The sequence below is a fragment of the Chamaea fasciata genome, unplaced genomic scaffold, assembly GCF_029207755.1.
Source record: "Chamaea fasciata isolate MVZ Bird 193981 ecotype frontalis unplaced genomic scaffold, bChaFas1.0.hap1 SCAF_14, whole genome shotgun sequence".
NCBI lineage: Eukaryota > Metazoa > Chordata > Aves > Passeriformes > Sylviidae > Chamaea > Chamaea fasciata.
In genome coordinates, this window is record NW_027094099.1 from 6,603,866 (window position 1) to 6,614,586 (window position 10,721).

Genomic DNA, 10,721 nt, shown 5'->3' on the forward strand with positions numbered 1-10,721 from the left:
TCATTTGGATTTCCTGGACTGACTTTGGACACGACTTGGCCCTTGCCTTTGCCTGGCAGTGTCTGGGGTATTGATGGAACAGCCACTGTCCCAGCTCTGCTCTGCTGGCCCCAAGGAGCTGCCGTGGGGCCCAGGCCTCTCTGCACTGTGGTTGTTCACAGCTTCCTTCACTAAGCACGGCTTCTCTTACCGCTGACAGGAGATTCTCAGAAAAGACTTAGGCAATTTCTAGAAAGAAGCAAAAAATAGTTGAAAATGGGGAGAGAAGTACTAGAAAGCACCCAGAACATCCCCAGAAAACAGCATGTGAATTCCTAGAACTCTCTGAAAATTCTGTAGGAAAAATTCCCAGAAAACAGACAGGACATTCCTAGAAAGTATCAGGATTTCAAAAAATGTAAGGGAAGCTCTAGAAGGGAGTGGCAAAATTCCTAGGAAGCAGTGAATGAATTGTTAGAAAGCAGAAGGTGAGTTCCAGGAAAGCATCAGGAATATGGATAAAATGGACTGGTGTAGTTACCAGAAAGCACCAGGAGAAATCACAAGAGTTCTTCCAATGTTAAGGGTTTTGCAGAAAGCTGCAGGAAAAGTGCCAGAAAATACCAGCATTGTTTAAAGATCCAGTTATCCTTATAAATCTTCAGAAAATATATTTATACCTTCAAGCATCATATCTTGTTTGTTTTGAAAACTTGATGCTTCCTTCTGGCCTTAAACAGTCTTCCTTTTTATTGTCTTATTGCAAATGTTTTCTCTTTCATCATGAGGAACTGCAATTTCACAGTCAGCAGCTTGTGGTTTTAGATGAAGGAGAAGAAATTGAACTTCAAGAAAACAATAACCTTGCTGTCATCCAAATCTCCTTAATAAATAAAGAACAGGGAAGAAGGAAAAAATATGGGCTCTCAGCAGACTCAGTGAGAGTTTTCCATGAGAAGTTACTGGTTCTTAGTGAATCACATGAATCTATTAAAATATATTCCCCTCTTTCAGTGTACGATACCCTGGCTTGCATGCAAAGTACATGACTAGTCTGTTTTGAAATGATTTAGGAGAGTGCCGAAAGAGTAGTCATGTATAGATACATCTGAAGGGGAAGATGAACCTCCAAAGTAGTCCCTGCCAAGATCTGAATATTTGTACCTATTTCTATGAAAGTTCATCCCTACCTTGCTCTCCAAACTCCTGTTGGCTGAAATGTTTTTCCCTTTGTTCCTGGGGGATAGCATGACCCAGCAGATTGGGCTCCCTACCCCATCTCTGCCAGGCCCTGCTCTTGCTTGTGCTCTTCCAGACATGAGTTTCTCTGGCTCAGTTTACCCCTGTGTCTGCTTTCCCTTTCACCCAGAGCTCCCCAACCACTGTGGAACACTGGGAGATTTGGGAGCCAAAGGCACTGAGTACCTGGGGGGGTAACTAAATAGGTGGATACCTCCTTCAGGGAGAAATCCATTTCAATAGATTTTGTGTTTTAACTAAGCTCTCCTATGTGTAACATGACACTCAACTAGCAGAATTGCTTAAAAACCTCAAGATTCCCTGAGACAACCAAAAAGTCGGTTTTAAAGCATTATTAAGTTTCCCTTTCGTAGGCCATGGTGATGACAGCAAGGGAGATAGTTTGGCTGCAGGACTCCTGTGGCAGTTTGCAGATGTTAATTTGCAGAAAAATAAGCTTTCATGGCACTGAGATCTATTTGCACAGAAGGGTTTTTAGTCTGTGATACTGGTTTTGAAATCCTTGCAAGGCTGAGACCTTCCACATGCTGGAGTCAGTAATTATTCAGCCTTCAGTTGCTTAATCAAGAATTATAAATAGTAGCAACAAGTAACAGGATTTGTACTTTGTGATGGGAACTGAAAAGTTATCTCAGGACAGCCCAGCCCCAGCTGGGGCAAAAGGCTGGTGGGCACAGCGTGCCAGCAGGTGTTCCTTGGCCAATTAACTGCAGGAACAGGTGAGGCTCATAAGCCCCAGCTGAAGCCTTGTTAATAAGTCTGCCTAACTCCTGGGAGCCAAGTGAGTATCTTCAGTCAGGCGTGCAGTGCAAGGAGTGTCCTGCTGTCTCTGGAGAACCGCAACTTTTTACAGACAGCAAATCCTGCTCAGCTGCCTGAGGACACAGGTATGTGCATTCAGCCAAAGGCTTTAGCACCTCCAATTTTAAGAATTTTTGCTCCAAGTTTTCTTCCCTCCCTTTTGGCTGTAGCTGCATCTTGTTTCATTTGCCTTTTAGCAAGTATGGCTGGTTAGGCTGAAAAAGCAGAGGGGTGGTCTTCTGATTTCACCAAACAGCTGCTGGGTCTGATGGCGGTATCTGCTTTGTGTGTCCTGGGTTTGTATGGACTCCCAGCTCTTTCAAAATACATAAAAGGTTTTGAACTTTTTCTTCAGAAGCAAGCATATTTTTAGGGATCCCTCTATGTCCTGTGGATTTTACCAGACACCTGACTCCTTTTTGTGGCTTGCCTTCTGCAGTATGAGCACCTAAACATTGAAGAGGCATCTCTATTTTCTTCTCAGCCTTGCTCTTGGATAATGGATATGCCTTTTAAAAAGTGTCCACATTACTCCATTTTTAGTCACAGCTTGGGGTAAACTTGTCATTTCAATTAGAACAGTACTTGATTTGTGGCTGTGACTTTTTAAAAATTCAGGAGTAAACTATAGGCTAGTCTTTAGAAATCAATTCAAACTAGGAAATGAGATGAAAATTTGTATCACTTATATTTCAAAACTGAATTGATCTCTTGGATTTCAACTCAAAAATACCTGAAAATTATAATCAATTCCTAATCCTGAAAGTACTGGTTGGTTGGGTATTTTCCCTAATGAGAGAGTGAATGTGGTATCTGAAAGTGTCTTGGAGAAGGTCAAATATGGTTTACGTATATAAGAGAGGTTAAGTAAACTGTGTCAAGATTTTCTGCAACATGTTTCACTGAGACTAAAACATGTCATCATGTCTTTATGGGCTAATTTTTATGAAAGGTACAAATTACTTTCAAGTAGGGGCTATCTGCTGAAGGTTAGCTGTTAAAAGTGTTTCCCTCTCTGTTTATAGTTTTCTAAATCTGGGTTGTCGATGGAAATGCTGGCAATGACTCTAAGTATTGCACATTTCCAAAGAGTTTGACTGAAGCATACTGTTCTGACACATTCTTTCCTGCTGGCAATCTTGGCTATTGCAATGAAAAAAACCAGATTAAATATCGATTCCATAATTTTAATTGCCATGATTATAAGCACACAACTACTGAAGTATGCAAGTAATTCATGGAAGTCTAGATCAAAACAATCTAGTACACTTTTTGAGGTATTGAAAAGGACAATGTCTTGGTTTTTTGTGGAGCTTTCCAGTGAATAAAAGAAATATAATTCTGGATGAAGACCTAGTTTTAAGTCATCTTCATTAGAGCCCATAACTTTGACCTAGCTATCATTTAAACAGTCATGGTTCCAGGTACTTCATTCATGCCAGCGGCCTGTTTTTATACCTGCTGCTTTGTATTTGGTCTATTCTAAGTGTGAGTATGCAGAAAAACATCACTCAGGGTTTGTAGGAAAGTGCTTTTCTCCAGAACAAATCTTGAGGAAAACAGTTGTGTGTAGGTTTCCATAACTTGGCTACCAAATTCAAAATGTCTTTGGCCATTAGAAATCCTTGTCACAGCTCTGTCTGGTGGCTGTCTCCACCATTTTGTTGAATATTTTTGCAGTATTCGGGGTACGTAAATCATTTTAAGGGGCCATTCTGTTTTCCATGGGGAAACCTTGCCTCTCTAATTTTTTTGGCCCTTCAACACTGCAGTAGGAAAAAGCAGCTATCCCTTAGGAAAATCTCAGATATTGACTAAGGAGTAAGCCATTAGCTCAGGTCATTGCTGACCTGGGATATTCTGATGTGCTCTTTCAGTAATGAGCATTTTCTTTGCTGTCAAGATTTTATTAAGGTTCCCAGGGGGACAAGACAACCAATCAGTTTAACACGGAGTTCCCCAGCTCACTGTGGAGCATTTAGCTCACATTCCAGCATGGGTCACTCTGCCGTGTTCTGGCTCCGTCCCTGCAGCTCCATTAGCTGGCAGCTGGTGGAATAGTGGAGGCGGCCTCTTGCACAGAAGAGAACAGCTACCTTTGTATCTTTAAAATACTTCAAAACTGGTGGCACTTCTTTCTTTAAGCACAACAAATAACCTAAAAATAGAACTATAGCTGGAATGTGAGCCATTCAACGTGAATTAATGTGTTTGTTAAAAGTCTAGGGATTTTTGATGGTCTTGTGAGATACACATGACCTTTTCATGATGCTCCCTAGAGGTATACTAGTCATCCTGTCCAAAAGCAGCATGAAGTTTTTCAGGCGTACACAAACAATGTAATTAGGACACTTTGAGCTTGGCAGTGGGGTATGAACACTGTAGTCCTGCTCAGATGGCCTTTCCAAGTATACCACAGTTTTCAAATATTGTGGCTGTTGGCTCAATTTGTTCAAGGGTCTTATATCTCTGGATATAACTCTTGTGCTTTCAGTGTAAAATGTAAAGAATAATTTTCTTCTTTCACTAAGCATATGCTATGTGCTTCTCCAGGTAACAAGGAACTGAAACTGTGTGCCTGGAGCATGGTGATCTCAGTTTACTGGAAATCCATCCAGTCACCAATACCTTCATGCTCAGCATTAGTTATAAACTGTATTATATTTTATCAGCATTCTCAGAGAGACCACGGACTGCACAAATGGTGCAGGTTAATGTATCTCCCCTACAACAGAGGGCTGGAGGATTATGATGGGGTAGCACAGGAAAGCTGTGGTCATTATCATCCCAGTACTATGGGGCCTCATCATTGTGCTTAGCATCACAAAAAACATGGAGTAAAAGCATGTCATCATGCAGTCCTTACATCGTAATCATTGTCCTCACCACTTGGGCACAGAGGACCTGAGTGACCCACGGGTGGCATTTCCTATGTGCATTGCATTTGCTCACTCCATTTCACACTTACTGTGCTGCTGACTACAGAAGCCACACCTCTGTGAAAACACAGGAGACCTTGTTCTTACAAATTACTTTTTAAAGAACTGTTAAGGTTTTCAAAATGTCCTAATTAAGACATTCAAATAAGCAAGCAGCCAGATGAATACATAGTCCATGTATTCAAGACTGAGACAGATAAACAAAATGTTCAGGATTAATGTGATCTTGCCATACTCATCCCACTAACAATGTATATTTCATGTCAAAATAATGTTTCTCTAGCGTTTATAGCACTCTGTCACAGCCTTGAAAAAAATAATGCAGTAATGGTGATAAACAACATCCTGTCCAAATGAAACTTAAAAACAGGCTTTGCTTAAAAAAAAAAATCTACTAGTGAGTATGGGGATATTATTAATATTTACAAGTCCTGTGGCTTTTGATACATAACTGACAAAATAATCTAGATGGTGCTGCGGTGTTGGTACTCTGAAAAGAGTGTTCTTTAAAGTGCTGCCTTTCACCAGGAACTTCTCTTTGATGGGGAAATGCTTGTGGCAACAGCCTCGAAAGCTTATATTCACCTCTTCTGTATGTGTCTAATACCTGCTGGCCAGAGATGCTCAGCAGACAAGTTACCTGCCTGAGGTATCTCCTTACACTTAAATGCTACAATAGATTTCTTTTTCAGTCTAAGCTTTTATCTGGCTCTTAGAACAGCTGGACACCTTTAGTCAGCACTGAAGCCCTCCTAGGTAGGCTGGTGGTCCTCTTCCTCCATAACAATGAAACTGAGATAGCACTAGCGCCTTTGTGCTAGACACTGCTTTTGATAAAGCTGCCCTACAGAAATAAAGGATTCTTCTGACAGTGAGAAACTTCCCAAAGTCTGTAGGAGGAAGGTTTGTGGGATGAAGCCCTCCAGAGCTGACTCGGCTGCAATTTTTTCAGAAGTCTGGTGTGTAACACTTTGCTCTCCCACAGCCCAGCACACCACATGCCTGTGGGGAGTGTCACTGTGTATACTAGGGCAGAGGAGGGAGATGATCATGAGGGAAGATGTTTATTATAAGACCACACAGGAAAGGACCTCCTTTGTGTTTATTTAAAAATAAATATTGAAGAGTTGGAACAGAGGAGAACATCGTCAGGAGCAACAGTGAAAATGATGACAGTAGCAAAGTTCATAGCCCGAGACTGTGATGTTACAAATCTATTAAGCAAAATAAGTTTGAAAGTAAAACTAGCTAGTTATTTTTGAGTATGATTATCTCAGTCATGGTTACATTAAGACACCATCAGAGATGCTCAGGTCATAGTTCTTTTATGACTTTTCACTCTTCTAAGCTGTACAAAGCTGCTGTTTGGGCATAAGGTAAAGTTTCTATATGTGAAGAGAGCTTCTGATGCTCCCAGGATAGCTGTACCCTGAAGTCCAGCTAATATCTTTTAGGAATATGTTTGCCTCTGGTTTTCTAATTGCTTATGAAATTACCTGAAGCCAGATGTACAAAGAAGAACTCTGTTAAGCTGAAACACTTTCTGTCCCAAACCTGGAAGGCGAGCTGATTGTTAGTGATTTATGCATCATATCCTGTAATACAGTGTTTCTCAGGGTCAATCTTGTACAACAAATAAAATCCACCAATACCTGAACTATGTCTCTCGTTCTAGGATTTCCCTAGCAGGAAATCCAAATCCTGTGTACTGTAGGTCTGTCCTAGTGAGATAATTATTGTTCTGCCAGGTTGCTGTGAGCAACACATCTGATCAAAGGCAAGGGAAAAGAGTGTAATTGCCATTTGAATTGTTGGAAGTCCAGTTTACTAGCAGTATATGTTTGGAAATTGCATGGATCCACATGCATTTTGAAATCTGCCTTAAAATTGTTTTTTTCTTCGTGTAAACGGAATATTTTGTGTGGGGTCTGATGTTCAGTGGCTGTGAAAGACTTATGCAAGGAGCTCAAGAGAGAACCAGAGGCCTGCTGCCAATTGTATCAGAAAAGCAGGTAAAAAACTTGGAAGAAGAAAAGGTCCACTTTCAGGCGTGGTTAATCTTTTAGGTAGATTTTAGTTGTTTTAAAATATATGGTTGGCTTCCTGTGTTGAATTTCAAAGAACCACCTGTGATAGCAAATGGGGCTTAAAATTACTTCCATTTTAAGGAAGGATTTTGTCTTTTTGTGACAGAACAGATTGAAATGTGTGTGTTCATATCCATATTTTGTTCAGCCATCATATATTTTCTTGGATTAGAAGCCTCTGAGGTGCTAAAGGTATTTGCATATATGTTACATTTGCAAATGGCCTGTGACTTTGAAGCATTCATGGCTGTGAAAACTATGTGGTTCTGAATCAAAGTTTTTCTATTCTGCTTTCCTTTTCCAAGACTTGCTGGAGGAACCTTTGCACTTGCTTTATCCCCTGAGATTCCATGGAAATCTGCAGCTGGATTCAAGTCTTTTTATTTGTGTTTCTGATAGCTGTTCTACAGTGCAAGCATCTTCAGAAACATGTTGATTCAATACCCTGAAAAACATGTACCCTCAGGGGAGTACAGGTGTATGAGATGAAATTCTCTGCACTGAAGGCAAGCAGGCTTCCTGCCTTAGGTGGCAGAACGGTTCTGTAGCAGAAGTCTCCTGCAGTGTGTAGCTATCAGTTGCTAATGTCTTGAACATCTGAGATATAAGTGAAGATTAATCAGTTTTTTACTTTATATTCTGTGGTTTTAATGGAAAGATCCATAGTGCCTCTTTTAAGCAGTTGCAGCGGGGTTCACGGGACTGGAAATTGAGTAAGTTACTACCGTGCTTTCTTTTTTTCTCCCCTGAGATTTCCATTCTTCCTCCCCATGCCCCACCCTTGATTTTCCCCCCCTTGTTTCAATAACGTAAAGGGGTTCAAATAATCAAATTTTGTTTCTCTGCTATGGAAAACACCATCACCACAACTGTTTGCTTTGTAAGTCTATTTAAAAGGCATTAACAAAACACCTGCCTCTTTAATTTAGCAGTGCTTGTTGCCAAGCATGTGCTGCTGCTTGGGCTTCTTGTTTGTTGTCTGATGCCTCGGTCACGCTACAGAAAATGATGCATCTGTTCAGTTCTGAGATTGTTCATTTCCTTCTATTCAGATGCTGACTTTTCAAGCCTTAGCATATTGTTTACTTTTACTGCTTTTTCATTCACAGCCGTGTTTATAATGGGAAGGCAGGCAAGGTTTTCTGAGAAGAGTTGTGCAGTGAAACAAAGTACTGGTATTTCTGAGGGAAAGTATGCTTCACCTATCAAACTATTATGTGCCTAATGCTGAGGAAATAATAGTATTGATGTGCCAAAAATTGTCCTTTTAATGGTACTGAGAATGTCAGAATTTGCACCCAAGACATGCATATGTATCTGACAGGTGGTCAGAAATCACTCCTGATGTAAGCTGCTGGTTATTCATATTCCCTATCTCAGAGACATTTTTGGAAAGAAAGTTGTGGTCAGCAAAAAGAGAAATTACATAAATGTCATGTCCAGCTTAGTACTATATGGATTTCTCTAGTATTTGATTCAAATATACAAAGAAACTCCATAGTAAAAATATTTACCTACTACTTTCTCCTCTGAGACTATGCTATTAGACTGTGCAAACAAGCAAAGGAACTATCACTCACAGAACAATAATTAAAAATATTTGTTTAACAAGTTGTAAGTGCAAAGCAGAAGACAAAAATCCAAAGTACTAACTGATGGGTGCTGCGGGTTTTTTTTCCCTATTTTTAATAGTGGTTTGAAAAAAACTTTTTAAATTGTGCATGTTTTAAAGAAGCATTCTCTTATGCAATAACAATTGTACTAAGTAGAAAAAGAGCAGCTGTTACTGAAAGTTAGTTCATTGTTGTATGTTCCAGCACAAGGTTGTTTGGTGGGAACAGAGGGGAGAAAAAATGCAAGCAACTGCCAAAAAAACAAGCATGTGAGGTGAAACTTGAATTTGCTCTCATGAGAACTTTCTAAGATTCATAAGTAACTGAGGAAAGCACACTGTATTTAAATCTCTGGAGATGTGCTGTGCTGTATGGAGACAGAGCACAGCACACAGTGTTGGCAGAAGAAGGAAAGGAGAACAGAAAGTCACAAAGACTGGTAGGAGGGTAAAGCTTATCAGGATGGAGAGAGGATAAAATGCCTGCTGCCACTTCATATGCTTTTGTTGTTTTTTTTGTTGTTGTTGTTTGGTGGTGGGTTTTTTTTTTGTTGTTTTTTGTTTTTTTTTTTTCGTTTGGTTTTGTTTGTCTTTTGTGGTTCTCAGAGTAAATTTGAAGCACCTATCCTTTCCCTTGTTCCCACAGTGCAGGTTTTCCTGTGCTTTTTTACATTAAACAAGCAAACTATGCCCCTGTTACAAATCTGTAGAGGAGAAGATGGATAAATTAGCCGGGAGCATTTTGTAAGCCCTGCAGGCCAAATCTGATGTGATACATGTATGCCTAAAAGCAATCTCTGAAGAGAGACTTCAGCAAAATATCCCACCTGGGCTCTGGCTGTTGTTAGAGCAGGGGCAAAGCTGTGGCGGCAAGTGTCCCTAGGCAGGCTGCAGGCAGGGAGGGGAGAAGGGCCAGGGCAGGAGGCCTTGCTTGTGTTGGTGCCTCTTGGCCTGGCACTGCCCACTGCTCTTCTCTGGCACTGCTGCTGAGCCACAGAGTCTGTCACAGGGGCTGTGCTCTGGGAATCCAGCGTGTTAGTCCATCTGTTCTTCCAGCACAAGGCTATAAAACACTGTGGGTCGTAACAGGCAGCTATTTATTTCCTAAGTCCTTAGGTGCCAGAGAGGAGATTTCTTTTATATAAATAAAAATAGCACTGGAATGCTATTTATTAGGAATTGACTGTATTTATTTTGAACCACAATATTTGAACATCCAGATCCACAGACAAAACTCCAAGAAAGTACAATGTCTGCCATAATCTGAGCTCAGTTCCCTGATCACTTATCCTTGCCTGCATTGCCACCCATTGTGAATAATTTCACTGACTTCAATAAAACAACATGCAGTAGCCAACTTTTAACTCAGTGCCATTTGCAGCTTTCCAAATTACTCCAGTGCTAAGTTTAGCTCTAAAGAACAAACACATTGCTCCCAAAAAGAACAAACCCAAAATGAAAGTTGAGCAATGCCCTGAAATTAATTTCTTCCAACATTAAAATCAAGATTGATTACTATTAACTCATTAATCAGAACATATTTCAGCTAGAAAAACTTGTTGCCAACTGTTATTGCTATTAGTTTAACATAAGTGTGACTACTGAATATCAGTTGATATTAGGAAATTGCATAGTTCATGCAAAGTCAAAATACTTTTTTGTTTTTTATAAAACAGCCAATGTCTGTATAAGTTTATGGAATGAGGTGATTGCTGTTGTTTCCATTACGTTATAGAGATACTGGTCATGGCTTTGTAGTAAAGATTCAGCTGAGATCTGTCCCGAAAACAGGAATTCATTCCTTGAAATTTAAATTGTCAATCAGAGACAGGTCTATAACACCTTGTTACTGAATGAAATTCTGGCTTTTGTGAATCCAGGATGAATTGTGATATTAATACCATGTGTCCCCAAAGAATGTTAAGAATATTGAATGATTAATTAAAATTTAAATTCTTTAAGCAAACACAGAATTGACAACAATTTGAGAGCATATTTAAGACATTGTTATGCCATCACACTGGTGTGTCACTGCTCAAGATT

The 10,721-nt window shown here is 40.0% G+C and overlaps 1 protein-coding gene across 2 annotated transcripts in view; it reads left to right on the plus strand.

Moving 5' to 3' along the window:
* Window positions 1–2,029: 2,029 nt before the first annotated feature.
* ALDH1A2 (aldehyde dehydrogenase 1 family member A2) overlaps window positions 2,030–10,721 on the plus strand; it is a 98,978-nt gene continuing 90,286 nt past the window's right edge. For both annotated transcript variants that reach the window (XM_066195902.1, XM_066195901.1), the window contains exon 1: window positions 2,030–2,126. The gene's annotated coding sequence lies outside the window, so the exon portion shown is untranslated. The remainder of the gene's footprint in view (window positions 2,127–10,721) is intronic.